This window comes from Theropithecus gelada, chromosome 18, assembly GCF_003255815.1.
Source record: "Theropithecus gelada isolate Dixy chromosome 18, Tgel_1.0, whole genome shotgun sequence".
Lineage (NCBI taxonomy): Eukaryota > Metazoa > Chordata > Mammalia > Primates > Cercopithecidae > Theropithecus > Theropithecus gelada.
Window position 1 is genome coordinate 43,369,180 of NC_037686.1, and position 15,254 is coordinate 43,384,433.

At 42.4% G+C, this 15,254-nt stretch overlaps 1 protein-coding gene and 2 pseudogenes across 5 annotated transcripts in view; 1 reads left to right on the plus strand and 2 right to left on the minus strand.

Annotated features, from left to right (window-relative positions):
• The window catches only part of MAPK4 (mitogen-activated protein kinase 4), a 169,793-nt gene that overhangs the window by 110,550 nt on the left and 43,989 nt on the right, over positions 1-15,254 (minus strand). The window lies entirely within an intron of this gene.
• On the plus strand, positions 693-1,216 carry LOC112611368 (annotated as a pseudogene). The gene has a single exon (XR_003116638.1). The product of XR_003116638.1 is annotated as a 40S ribosomal protein S25 pseudogene (transcript).
• On the minus strand, positions 7,256-8,597 carry LOC112611367 (annotated as a pseudogene). The gene has a single exon (XR_003116637.1). The product of XR_003116637.1 is annotated as a 26S proteasome regulatory subunit 6A pseudogene (transcript).

Consider the following 15,254-nt stretch of genomic DNA (forward strand, 5'->3'; position numbering starts at 1 on the left):
AGTCACATTCCCCACTGGGAACCCATGCCAAAGGAGAAAACTTGGCCAGAGAGCCCGGATTCCTGAGGATAGCTAAATAATCTTTGGGACAAATAAATATTCAGCAAGTGATCAGGCCTCAGCAGAAGTAAAGTGCATGCCTATTGTTGCCAACCCAAATAAAGAAGTTGCACAGCCTGCATTTCCTTGGGGGAGCCAATATCCTATTTCTGTTTCAAGGTTGGCAGCTCTGCAACTCAGTCCAGAGTCTCTACTTACACTAGCCTCCCTGTGGACCCACATGAGGCTGTGCCTCCTCTCTCACTAGCACTGCAGAGAGAAAGGACTGCAGGGTGGAAAGGACAGAAACATCAGTCGATTTGGCGTAGCTTTGGTCAAGGAATGAAATGGTTAAAAATGGTTAAAAGGAGGTTTAGCATTATGAGTAGGTTTCCATGGAGTGTGAGTGTGCTCGCTGAAGTGAGAAAGTCTTACTGAAAAGACACAGGAAGAAAGAGGCAGTCATCAATGACATGGAAATTTGCTTGTCTCACTGGATGAAGGCCCAGTTGGGTCCAGGCCCAGTGTGGTGGCTCATGCCTGTAATCCCAGCACTTTGGGAGGCTGAGGTGGAAGGACTGCTTGAGGCCAGGAGTTTGAGACCAGCCTGGGCAACATAGTGAGACTCTGTCCCTATAAAAAAAATAAAAATAGCTTTTTTTTTTTGTCCGACATCTTAGCAAGGCTGTGCTGTCCGCTGCTGCTCTCCGAGCTTCGCAATGCCACCCAAGGACGACAAGAAGAAGAAGGATGCCGGAAAGTCGGTCAAGAAAGACAAAGACCCAGTGAACAAATCTGGGGGCAAGGCCAAAAAGAAGAAGTGGTCCAAAGGCAAAGTTCGGGACAAGCTCAATAACTTAGTCTTGTTTGACAAAGCTACCTACGACAAACTCTGTAAGGAAGTTCCCAACGATAAACTTATAACCCCAGCTGTGGTCTCTGAGAGACTGAAGATTCGAGGCTCCCTGGCCAGGGCAGCCCTTCGAGAGTTCCTTAGTAAAGGACTTATCAAACTGGTTTCAAAGCACAGAGCTCAAGTAATTTACACCAGAAATACCAAGGGCAGAGATGCTCCAGCTGCTGGTGAAGACGCATGAATAGGTCCAACCAACTGTACCTTTGGAAAAATAAAACTTTATTAAATAAAAAAATAAAAATAAAAATAAAAATAAAAAAATTAGTCAGGTGTGGTGGCACGTACCTATAGTCCTAGCTACTTGGGAGGTTGAGGTGGGAGGATCACTTGGGTCCAGGAGTTCAAGGTTACAGTGAGCTATGTGGCATCACTATACTCCAGCCTGGGCAACAGAGAAAGACTTTGTCTCTAAAATAATTAATAAATAAATAAATAAATAAATAAATAAATGATTTTGGGTCCAGTTTAATTTAAACTGAGCTTTGATGTACTGGATAAACATGATAATGACTCACAGAAAAACAAATCATGGCTTATCACTTAATTTTTCCTGATGAAAAGTCTCATAATTGCAGACTAGTCAGTATATAGTATCAGGACTTCTGATACCTTTAGCAAGGAATCTCTGGTTGGCACGCATTAACCCAAGTTTATAGAAATTTGATTCTTCACAAAAGATCCTTCATATAGTTTTCTTTTTGCAGGGAGACAGCCTAATTAAAATGATGCAGTTGGCCAGTTCTCCGTTTACATTCACCTTCTTGCATAAGTAGTGTGTAATGACTTTAACCAATCTGGGTCATAGAAAGATATTCTACAGAAGGCAGTTACCCAGGCCAGGTACCTGCATCTTGGAGGGCTTGAGTGTTTACCATACTGACTTTCAGATAGTGTTCTCAGGGGCACAGTCTGCATTTTCTCTTTAGATTTGGGATGCTCTTACTTGCCCTGATCCATCCTTTCAAACACCTGCCCCACTCCATAATAATGATCACGCTTTTACCAATGAAGCCAACGCTTTCTCATTAGGCTTGTAGATTGTGTCTAATTGCATGTGGTCTCTAACATTTCTAAAGATAGAAATAGATATAAGCATTACCTTCATACATTTTAGAGATAATGCAAAAACACAAACATTCTCAAAGCCAAGGGAAATGTAGCAAGGACAAATACAAGATGCAGCATTTACCCCCAGTTTTATCTGAAATATGGGAATAGTCACTGGAAAAGGCCTGAAAGTCTTGGCGAACCCCAGATTTTATATATAAATTTTTACGGTGGAACAGTTTTTTAAAAGCTATGTCGATACAGAAATGTATGAGGAGACATAGAACTTAGCTTGTATATATTCTTCCTCTTTTCTCCAACATTAATCAAACTATTATTTGGGGGTATCAAGTAGAGCTTTACAAGCAAAATGGGGCGAAATGGAGAAACAGGAATGAAAGTAGGTACAGCGCTTAGTAACTAGTTAGGGTGAACTGACTTTAACAAGCGCGCTTTCAACAATACTGGGGAAGCCCAGAGGTCATTGAGCAGGCACGTGAGGGTCATCATGAGGGATCAGAGATGATGGGAGAGCTCAGAAGGTTAAGCCTGGAGATGGAGGTGGGTTAGCTTCAAATATTTGCCAGGCAGCCTGGGGAAGGGGGCTAAACTTTATGTAGGCTTGATCCAGACAGTTAAAAAAGGCTAAGCGTAGATATACATATATGATAGATATATATTAGAAAACAAGTTTTGGGGCAAAAGAAGAAGTTTTCAAATAAGTTGGAGCTCTCCTCCAAAAGAACGGCTGATTCCTAATAAAGCAATGAGTTCCCTGTCATGGGATGTGTTCAAGAAGAAGAACTGACCATCTGTCGAGAATAACATGGAGAAGAGTCTGGCTTTAGATAAACTCTGAGCATCAATTCAGTGCTCAGGCTGAAGACTTATAAGCAAGAACAGTCACAGAGATAGAAAATGAGATGGAATAGGGGTGGCTTAAGGTCTTGTTACAAGTAGGAGTAAAGATATAACAAGAATGTTCTAGAGAAGATTTTAAATCATGAGTGGGAGGATCAGAAGCCTGTCACATTTCTCTCATTTGATTCTTCATATGACATCTGACTGGCCCATGAAGAAAGTTGTAATCAATGATCTCCAGGTCTCAGCTCTGGGATCCTACGAGACCCAGATCGTAGGATCGGTACGACCACCTCACCAGCTCTGCAGCTGAGATGGTAACGTGACCCTCTCCTGTGGGTGGAACAGACTGGAATTTGTCAAGGGTTTACCAAACTAGAATGAACAGGGGTCTAAAATCAAAGTCTGGTTTAGTCCCTGGAAAGTCACGTTTGACAAAACATAATACCATGGGGTTTTCCTTCTTCCTTCCTGATAAGAAGGAAATAAAGTGCTGTAAACTTTGCACTTTATTTTCTTGCCACGTGCAGCATTAAAATGAAATAATTTTCCTCCTTGATTTAAAAGATTAATTTTGTTTCCTCTGTTAAGAAAAAAGTTGTTTCAATAATGCATTTGAAATTACAGACTCTGATGTCTTCTGTTCAAATTGTTTTACCTGCAATGGGCTGGCTCTCCCATGCCTTATTTCGAGAAACCCTGCAAAAATCCAAAAGCAAAGGGAAAAATCCAGTAATAATTATTCCCTCATCAATGGGTCCTCTATCTTGCACAATAATTCAAAGAAACTCAAAGTCTTAGAACCAAAAGCTGGAGACTTAAAGTTGATGGTCATGGTAATGATAACAGTCATTGCCATTTATTCAACATGTTCTTTATGCCAGGACATGTGTTAAGCCTTGTGATGGTTAATACTGAGTGTCAACTTGATTGGATTGAAGGATGCAAAGTATTGTTCCTGGGTATGTCTATGAGGGTGTTGCCAGAGGAGATCAACATTTGAGTCAGGGGACTGGGAGAGGCAGACCCACCCTCAGTCTGGGTGGCACCATCTAATCAGCTGACAGCATAAAAGTAGGAATGAAAAGAGCAGACTTGCTGAGTGTTCTGGCCTTCATCTTTCTCCCATGTTGGATGCTTCCTGCCCTTGAACATCAGACTCCAGGTTCTTCGGCTGTTGGACTCTTGGACTTACACCAGTGATCTGCCAGGGGCTCTCTGGCCTTTGGCCACAGACAGAAGGTTACACTGTTGGCTTCTCTATTTTTGAGGTTTTGGGACTTGGACTGGCTTCCCGGCTCCTTAGCCTGCAGATGGCCTATTGTGGGACTTCACCTTGTGATCATGTGAGTCAATATTCCTTAATAAACTCCCCCTCATATATTCATCTATCCTATTAGTTTTGTCTCTTTAGAGAACCCGGACTAATACAAGCCCTCTTAAATATATTATCTCATTTAAGCCTCAGGACAATCCTGAGACGCAAATAACAACGACCATACCTTATGGATGAGGAAATCCTATTCTAGAGGCTGAGGAGAGTTGAGTACTTTAGCCTGAAGTGCCACAGAAGCTAGACAGCAGAGCTGGGATTTAAATCCAGGCAATCTGACATGATGCCAAGCTGCCTCCACTAGGTATCACACTGTCCAGGCATCTTTCAACTTTCTTTTTAGCATTAGAAGCCCCACCTTTTTTTCCTCCAAAGGAAGATTTACACAGAACCTTAAGACACATACCCAATCAAAAGGGAGTTTCTTTGGCAAATAAATACACAAGGAAGAAGTGTTCAAAGCCAGCCCCCACCACCTGAAGCGACACTGAGGAATCCTAAGGTCCCCTGGAACTCAGTTTGTAAACCAGAAGTCTAGTCCAAATCCCTCATTTTATGGAAAAAGAAGAACCGAGGCTGAGAGCAGTACTGTGGCTCAGCCACGTTACTACTTTGTGGCTGGTTGTAGATTTGAACCCAGTTTTTCCCCAAGGTGTCTTGAAAGAGTTAGGAACCTCAGCTTCACCTTTCAGGTAGCCTCTGGCCTGCAATGTGCTTAAAACCATTCAAAGCTGTTTCCTACCTGTCTGTTGTTCTGAAAAAGCAGAACTGAACTTGGGTAACCTTGTATCCTTGAATCTAAATTATCATTATCCCTCCCAAATTAAGATTTTAAAAATACACCTGTGGCAGACATTACCAGTTGTCACCCAAATGGTGTTCTCCTCTTCTTCCACAGAAATATAACTTTTAGTAGAACACTAGGACACCCATGGAAAACTCCATCTCTCAGCTGTTTATGACCAGCGGGATGTGTGTAGAATTGACGTGTACAACTGCAGGATCAGGTCTGGAAAAAGAGGGGCATGTCCTCCTGCCTTTCATCCCTTTTTCCTTCCTTCTGGCTAAACTGCAGGCACAATGGGAGCCATTCTGAGTCATGCCAATGAGGACAATATCTCAGGAAAAGTGAACAACAAGATAGAAGGAGCCTGGGTCCCCAAGGCTATGGAACTGCTGTGCCATGGTGGACTGCTTGTCCTGCAGTGTTATATGAGAAGGAAGTAAATTTCTGGATTGTTTAAACAACTAATATTCGAGCTGCAGCTTCTACCACAACTTAGACAGAAGAGGGCATGTGCATTGAACCCCTTCATCAGGAAGCCCTGGATCTCCCATACACACAATTATGAAAGAACGCGGCCAGAAGCAGTGGCTCACACCTGTAATCCCAGCACTTTGGGAGGCTGAGGCGGGAGGATCACTTGAGGTCAGGAGTTCGAGACCAGCCTGGCCAACATGGTGAAACCCAATCTCTACTAAAAATACAAAAATTAGCCGAGGGTGGTGGTGCACGCCCTGTAATCCCAGCTACTTGGGAGGCTGAGGCAGGAGAATTGCTTGAACCCAGGAGGTGGAGGTTGCAGTGAGCCGAGATCGTGTCACTGCACTCCAGCCTGGTGACAGAGCAAGAATCTGTCTCAAAAAAAAAAAAAAAAAAAAAAGAGAGAAAAGAAAAGAAAAGAAAGAAGCATGAGCACCCAGTTGCTCAGGACCCAGTCCTGGGCACCAACACAGCACGAGCGAGTGGGCACCTGAACATCCGCTTATGTGACTAACGGTCAGCCTCCAGGGAAACATTTCTCCACATCTCTTGCCCTAGTCCACAAAACAAAAGGCTGCTGTGTCCAAGTGTTGTGAAAGATTGGGGATTGTGACATCGCCAACATCAGGGACAGACTCAAGAGTACAGGGAGAATCTGAGCAGTGCCAGCCCTTAAGTATTGACTCATCAACTCCTCCCTCAGAGACCAGCAATGTAACAGATTCCTGAATAACCAAGAAGTATTGCTTCTCAGAAGGGAAGAATCCTCATTTTCTTGATTCTATTCATCTTCCAATTCTTGATTCTACCAGTACCATGTGATAACCACAAGAGTTACATATGAAAGTTATGGAATAGTTTGCAATATTAAACAATTTGTAACCTCTAAATATATACACATCTAGATAGGTCTAGAGGTAGTATGTGTGACACGTGAAACTGATTTTTAAAAATTTTTAATTTTTGTGGGTATGTAGTAGGTGTATATATTTATGAGGTATACGGGATATTTTGATACAGGTGAAACTGATCCTTTACACTGGCTACTACATATACTTGAAAAGTTAGAATTAAAAATAGTTTTATTTTTATAAAAATAATGATTCAAATAAGTGTTTTAAAAATTAAGTAACAATTTCAACCTTATTTAAATTTTAATTTCAAGTTTGGTATTATTCATGTGTTTTGATCTTAAATTTTAGGTATTTTAAATACTGTTGAAAACTTTTAAAAAATATTAATTTAGAATGTTTTAATTTTGATTTATTAGTTTAAATCTACATTTTGATGGTAATTCATTCAAATGTGACACACATTTAACTTTTTAGTCTTTCAGGTCCTTACTGACAATTGAACACTAGTTATATTAAACAACATTAATTAAGGATTATTCTGAAATGAAGGCAGGAAAATTTGCTATAGAATATATAATTTATGAATTATATGTATATCTGATTGTTTCATCCAAACATTGTCCATTAGCAGAATACCCAACAGACATAATAATAAATTCTATTACCTTTAACATTTTGCCAACTTTCAATGATATCAAGACCATAGCTTTCCACATGTCATTTTAAAGGTATATTGCCAATATAGTTGAATAGAATACATTAAACAGTAATTTATAACTTTTAATTACTTAGACATGGTATTTCACTCATTTGGCTTCTTACCCTGAGCTATACAAATGTTAGAAAAGGGGTTGATTTAGGGTCTGTCTTAGGGCAATTAAACTTATGTCCTAAACAATGCAATGCCCTGCTTTACTTCTTCTTCTTCTTTTTTTTTTTTTGACCCTAAACCACCTTTTATTGCGCACTTCAGCCATGAGACTGGGGCCGGCCGGCACACCCTAGGCCTAGTACTGCAGGTTGGCTTTCTTCTTGGCCTGCACCTCCAGGATGCCTTCCATGTAGTCCTCGTGGGTGAGCTCCGTGGCACTCCTGCACAGTGAGCTCATGCCCACCTCCACACACACAGCCTTGCACTGAGCCCCGTTGAAATCATCTGTTCAGCGGGCCAGCTCCTCCTAGTTTATGTCAGGACTGACGTTCATGTTTCGGGAGTGAATCTGCATGATTCTGGCCCGGGCCTCCTCGTTGGGCATTGGGAACTCGATCTTGTGGTCCAGGCGCCCTGAGCGGAACAGGGCGGGGTCCAGAATGTCCACCCTGTTTGTGGCTGCAATTACCTTAACTTGGGTGTTGGGCTGGAAGCCATCCAGCTGGTTCAGAAGCTTCAGCATTGTCCTCTGCACCTCCCGGTCCCCAGCCTTCTCACTGTCAAAGTGCTTGGTGCCGAGGGCATCCAACTCATCAATGAAGATGATAGAGGGTGCTTTCTCCTTGGCCAGGGCAAAGGCCTCCCAGACTAGCTTGGCACCATCTCCAATGAACATCTGCACAGCTGGGGGCCAGCCAGCTTTAGGAAGGTGGCCTTAGTCTGTATGGCACAGACCCAGGCCAGGAGGGTCTTCCCTGTCCCTGGGGGCCCATACATTAGCACCCCTTTTGGAGGTTGGATCCCCAAGTTCTCAAACTTCTCCTTGTGGTTCATTGGCAAGACAATGGCCTCCACCAGGTCTTGGATCTGCTTGTCCAAACCCCCTATGTCACTGTATTGCTCCGTGGGCCTCTCATCCACCTCTATGGCCTTCACCCGCAAGTCATACTCTGTCAGCAGCGTCTCCAGGATCAGATAGGAGTCTTTGTTCACACCCACCAGGTCTCCTGGCTTTAGCTTTTCAGCATCACCAACCCAGTCACAGGAAGGAAGTACGTCTGTCGTGTAGAGGTTTTGATCACAGCACACTTGCCCTTCCTCTGGGAGTCCAGGTCAATATGGGCACCATCTTCCTCTTGGTCATTAGTATCAACATCTAGGAGCTCGATGATGCTGGAGATAAGGTATGGCAGGGTCTTGTTCACTTTGATTTTCTCACTGTTCTCTTTGATCTTGTCCTTCATGGCTTGGAGCTCATGGGTGACTCTCAACACTTCACTCTTCATGATCTTGATCTCACTGTCCAGTATCTGTGTGTGTGAGATGATCTCCCCCATGGACATCTTGAGTACCTCCTCCGCAATTCCATCTTGCTCGGCCTCATCCCACATGGTCGCCATCTTCTCCTGCTGAGTCACTTGCTTTACTTCTTAGATAAGTCAGACCCCACAATAGTATAAAAGTAAAATGCTAATTGAAATCATAAAAATAATTCATTGGTTATTATTCTACAACCTATATAGGGTGTATATAAGACTTACAGTCTCTGTAGAACTATGTGTCACACAAGGGTTGTTTTGACACAATCAGTGTTTGCATGTAAGTGCATGTATTAGTTACCTATTGCTTTGTAACAAATCACTATAAATTTAGCAGCTTAAAACAACACATATTAATGACATCCCAGTTTCTGTGGGTAAAGAATGTAGACACAATTTAGTTGGGTCCTCTGCTCAGGGGTCACAAGGCTTCAATCAAAGTGTCAAATGGGCTGCATTCTCATCTGGAGGCTTGACTGGGGAAGAATCCAAGCTCATTCAGGTTGTTGGCAGAATTTATTTCCCGGCAGCTGTTAGGGACCCAGCTTCTTACTGACTACTGGCTGGAGGCTACTCAGGTCTTAGAGGCCACACACAGCTTCCTGCCATGTGGCTCTCTTCTCAGGCCCTCTCACACATGGCTGCATGCTTTTTCAAAGCCAACAAGAGACACTCTCTCCTGTCTGCTAAGACAGAGTCTTCTATAACATAACATGATCATAGGCGTGACATCCCATTACTTTTGCCATATTCTATTGGTTAGATGCACAGGATCTGCCATTATCAAGGGAGAGGATTATACAGGGGGGTTATAAGGGGATATATTCATTGTGGGTAACCTTAGGATGTGTTTGCCACAGTGTGTTTTCTAATGTCCTCTAAGGATGAAAAAGTCTTGAACAAGTTCTCACCTACCTAGAGAAGCAAGTTGGCAGACACGATTTTCAGAGATTCATCCAGGGCCTTATGTTTCTCTGGCTATAGGGTTCCACACCAGGAACTCTGCAGAAACTGGCATTGTTGTTTGCTAAAGATCTTTATAACCTTTCTAAGTATCTAATCAAATAACTCAAGATGGTAACCTGTCACTCTCTGCTTAAGAGTTAGAAGATTCTAGGTGTACTACTCATACCCTTAGAGAAGACATTTCACAATGTTTAAAGGTTGTAGGCTATGAATTCAGCAATAATTTCCTGTTGGCTCCATGACTGCAAGGTGCTATAGGATATACACAGAAGATGACCCCAATCCTGTCTTCTTAGAATTTGCATCCCTGTTGGCAAGAAAAAACAAGAAAAATGTCCAAGAATGCAATTCTGCTCTAATGTCATCCCTTCCATGCTGAGCCCTCCAGTCACAGATTCCTCCTCTCAGCATGCACATAAATATACAGCCTTTTGTTCTATGCCCTCACAAGTCCTGTTTGATTATGCACCTGAGATATTTCTCTCCCACTATACTGGGAGCTCCCTGAGGGTAGGGGTGACATACTCATATCTATATGTCCAAGACCTAGAATCATCCCTGACACAAAGCCATTGCTTATGATAGGTTTAGATGAATGGATGTATGGATGGCTGGATATATGGATTATAGCAAAAGAGCTGTGAAATGGAAAATATTGTAGGACTCCAGGTGTAAAACCTTGTTCAGGTCATAACACTTCTCTGAACTTGTATGCAGTTTCTCCATTAGTAAAAATGAAATTGTACAATATTCAGCAAAAGATCCAGACATAAATGAGTATTCTCTTCTAAAATCCATATAATATAAAATTCAAGATCAGGCAAAAGTAATCTAAGGTCAGAATGGGAGGGTGAAGAGAGCTTCCTAGGAGGGAGCCTAAAGAAGTCTTCTAGGGTACTAGAAATAGTCTATGACCTTATCTGGTCACATAGTGTAAACATGTGAAAACTCTGTCAAGCTATGCATTTCAGGTTCCTGGGGTTTGCTTTATGTAACTCATACTTTGATCTTTAAAGTTTATGGAGTGTGCCTGAGGGCTCTGTGTAAAGAACACAGCCCCATTCCTGCATAAAGAGTTAGTATTCTGATTAGGAAAAGTGATGTCAATGGTGTGATCATCTCAAAGAATCCAGCAAGCATCACAGTACTTCTCAGTTGTTTAATCCAATGTTCCTGCATCTTGCTGACGTAGGCAGGTGACTCCAGAGGAATGTTTTCATTTCCTCTGGGCCACTTTATCTTTCTCTGCAAACCCTGAAGATCAAATGCTGCGTCATTAAATGACTCCCTGAAGCCTTCCTTGAGGCTAGGGAACAATGTTCCCACTGTCAGAGAGATGGGCAGCTCTCCCATGGGATCATATCTGCAAGGTTACATTCTGGTCTGGGCCTAGATAAGGAGCTCAGTGACACCTTCTAGCAAAAGGTCAGCTGTGCTCACTCATTTGGTGGAGGCCTGTGAAGATGCACCCAGGGCTGCTCCTAACGTGATTTCTCTGTTGCAGATTTTCTGCAGCCATGAACAAGTAACTTCTGAATGTTCTCTTGATATCTCCACCTTAATTTTTTAAAATGTGAGAAGTTGCACATTATTGGATGTGCATGGAAGCCTCTAGAGATGGCAGAATAAAATAGCTTTTCTAAACACACATGCTTTTGGAGAAATGCTGTCTCCAAGTGAGTATACTGGATGTTGGTAAGAAACAATTACTCCAAGTCATGTGATCGTGCTCCCTTTCCTAAACTCAAACTCTACCTGAACCTACCCAAATTTGAGACATTTTGTCACATAAGCAAGAACCTGCTCTTTGCTTGTTGGGTTCATGTCACTCATATAAGAAGACTGTCAGTTCATTCACAGCCAGTCCATGCCTCAAGCATGTCCTTCTTCTCCGCAGTCCCTGGTCCAGGGCTGGGCACACCCTCTATGATCATTCAATAGTTGGTGACTTAAGTACATGTCCAAATCTGGTAGTTATATAGTTCAAGCATAGAATAGCAGCCCTCACCAAGAACTGTCCTTTGCACTAGACAAGTACTGGGAGAAATAACATATTAGGCCTCAAGATGCTCACTGTCAAGTGGAAAGAGAAGAGGAGAGGAGAACTCGATAAGCTACATCTTTTTACTGTGATAGAAGCCCAGGAGAGTGGGTAAACGGGAGTATCATTTGCTCCCTGCACACCATCTGTTCAGTCTTTGTTTTATCAATAAAGAAGTGGCAGCAGAAGAACGATTACCATTTATGAAGCTCTTGTCTCTCAGCCCTGAACAACCCCTTCTAGTCTCTGTTCAGTTATATTGGGCTAGAAATCAGAAAACGTGCAAATCACAGTGCTCCTTAACGACTGGCTCTGTGTTAGTTTCTGCCAACAGGGGGCACTGGAGGGAGGATGCAAGGCAGGAGGAGGGTTGCTCCTGTAGCTCACCCAGTGGTGGTTCTTCACCTTGGCATTGAACTTGGTTCTGGTTTCCCATTTTCCCACACTCCCAGAACCAGCTGCACCATACCCCTCAGAGGTACCAGCAGCCTCTGGCAGTACCCTGTTCTCCAAGGTCTGAGCCTCTGCTCTGGGAGGCCCTCCTCCAAGGACCTAAGATACCAACACCAGCCAAGTGATGGTCCCTCCTCTGAAGGCTGAGCTGTGGTTCTATGAGCCCCACTTCTCCAAGCTTCTGTCCTCTGTTCCCTTGGCCTTGGGGGTGGAGGCTGCTTCCTGTGGTTATATCTCTATGTTACCTCAGGGTAGGCCTCCCATGCCTGTTTAATCAACTCCCTCCTTAAACTCCGCTAAAATAAATGGTGTGGTTCTGGTCTTCTAATCATGACCCTGGTTGGTACAGAAGGGAGGTGATGAGATTGTAGACAAGTTAATTCACCTCTTGCAAAATTCCATTTTCTTTTTCTGCAAAAATGGGTATAATAATAGTACCCATGTCATATGGTTGTGAGAAGGAATTATTGGAGTGATGTTGGTAAAGTCCTATCTGTACTACTTGGCACATAGTATTTGGCAGAATGGGAACTAGGATCTAGGCTTCATGATCCAAGATCTTAATTTTTCTGTCGGATATATCCACCATATCCATAGACCGATATGACCAAAGAGAGTGCAGCATAGCAAACGAGTGGGCCTTAGAGCCAAACTGTCTAGATTCAAATCCTCCCTCCACCATTTACTACCTATGTGACCTATGGCAAGTTACTTAACCTCTCTGTGCCTTGGTTTCCCCATGGTAAAATGGTGGTAGCAGAACCTGTCATAGGGATATTAATACAATATCAATCACTTAGAATAGTACAAATATTTCTAATTTTCTGCCTTCTGGGAACATAGCATTGCACTTAGAATAGTACCTAGCATGTAGAAGAACAGTACCTGACATCATCATCATCATTAAGAATCGATTGTGGCAAAGCAGGAGTGCAGTTCTCGTCACAAACACCTGTGTTTAAATCTCCTTGACTGCATGAGCCTCTCCTTGACTGAGTGTCCTGACAAGTCACTTTACTTACATGAGCCGCAGTTTCCCCAGCCCAATAAGAAGACATATCTCACAGGTTGGAGGGTAAACATAATACAGCATGCAAAATGGGCAGTAAATGTCTGGCAAGCAAGTGCTTGATAAAAAGCATCTGCTGCTGTGACTAATTTCATCAAATCTGATGGCCCCCAAAATCTCTTTTTTGGATCATTGGTCTATGCATGAAGTAAGTTTAGAACAAGGATAATACTTTGTGTTGTCATTGTAAAAAAGGGAAGTGGATCTGTATCTTAAAGGTTTCCCACACTGAGGGATGACACTCTTAGATGATAAACAACAAGGACTTTCAACCAGGAAGAGGGAAGTAGAAGCTCGGAATGTTAACTCCACGCTACTCACTGACTTGCTATCACATGGCCTACTGAAGTTATAAATTATAATTGACATCTTATCTACTTCCAAGAAGGATTTTCAGTGACCTACAATAAAATGTTATACATTTAAAACTTAAAAGTCAGAAACAGATATCTGAACCCACAGGGGTGAAGGAGAAGCAGGGGGAGAATGAGTAAAGATTTTCCACCATGATCCTCAGTCAGAACAGTTATATTTTCAAGTATCAAGCAAATCCTTATTTCCAACGGGCAAGGTAAAAAGGGAAATGTAATTGCTTATGTAATGCTCATTTTTGATTAGGGAAAGGTATAATTTTATTGAAAAAATTCCATGATACTAAATAGAAAACTTAATTAAATGAGACTTTAAGTAAGAAATATTGAATAGCATAATGGATAGTATCTTCCATGGTAGCTCTTGAGAATTGTAAGAACTCATTATGTGACTTCTTATTACAGTGTCCAACAGAGGAAGGCTGTTGCAATACAAGATTGGTACCCATCAGAGATGACAGTCACAGCTTATTCAGGCCAGGAAGGAGAGTAGCACAATTTCTTAAGACAGTTCCAGAATGTAAATTATTTTTTCCTTTCAAAGAAAGACATGAACATGGCTGAGAATGGAAAGATGACAACTGGCTCTGGATGACTGATGGAAATACATGGGCACATGACTGGGAGCAGTTCTTAAGGATCTGCCAATCTCCACATGGTCCTCTTACTGTGTGGTCAGACTGCCAATACAATTCATCCCTCCGGGCTATTTCCTCTCACCTACACTGCTCAGAGCAGCGCTTTTCTGGAAGCATGATTCTTCATTCTTGCCCTGTGACAGGGCCACTGTGGATCATGTCAATTGTGAGATTGTAAGCAAGTTAATTCACCTCTCAAAAATTCCATTTTCTTTTTCTTCAAAAATGGGTATAATCACAGCACTCACGTCATATGGTTGTGAGAAGGAATTATTGAAATGATGTTGGTAAAGTCCCCCCCACCATTAGTATTTGGCACATAGTAAGTGTTTAGTAAATGTCAGCTGTAATGACGAGGACTGAAAGAATGGTGATGTGATGCTTTGCATACAAAGATGATACGGTATCATTCCGCAGAGAGAGATTATGCTGCAGTAAGAAACAGCATCAAAATCGTACTGCCTTAACACTGCCAGGTTTATTTCTTAACTATGCTACACGTGCAACATGCATTGTATTGACAGGGACTTGGCTCATGTAGTCACTTGGGGTCCCAGCCTGACAGAGGCTTTGAACTTTCACATGTGCCTCCAGGATTACAGCACTGCCATTGAACTGGGCACCAGCTCTTAGAGCTTCTGTCCAAAAGTGTCACTTCTGCTCACACGCATTGTACAGCTGCCTGTTTTTCTACATGAAGTTTTACTGCCACACAGCTATGCGTGCTCCATTGCACTGTGTGACTGCTTCCGTACTTCAACAGCAAAGTTGCGTAGTTGCAAGAGAGACTACATGGCCCATAAGCTGAAAATATTTTCTATCTAGTCCTTTAAGAAAAAGTTTGCCAATCCCTGCCTTGGTTTAGGTAGATCACATAGTCACACCTAACTCTGAAGCAGACAGGAAAATGCAATGCTATGTTCCCAGAAGGCAGAAAATTAGAAATATTTGGTAGACAGCACTGAAGACCACTGTTAGTTATCCCAGGCTACCAATAGATAGGGCAGCATTTTTGCATTATTTTTCCAGATGCAGGCATGAATGTAAATGGAATGTAACATTGCTAGGCTAATCTCACCCAAGCACTACTTTAAGCAGGCAACATCCCTGCTCACTAACCTTCAATGGATCCCTAGTGTATTAAAGACAAAATCCCAACACCTCTGCTTGACACTTAAGACCCTCAAAAATCTGGCCCCTTTCACCTGGTCT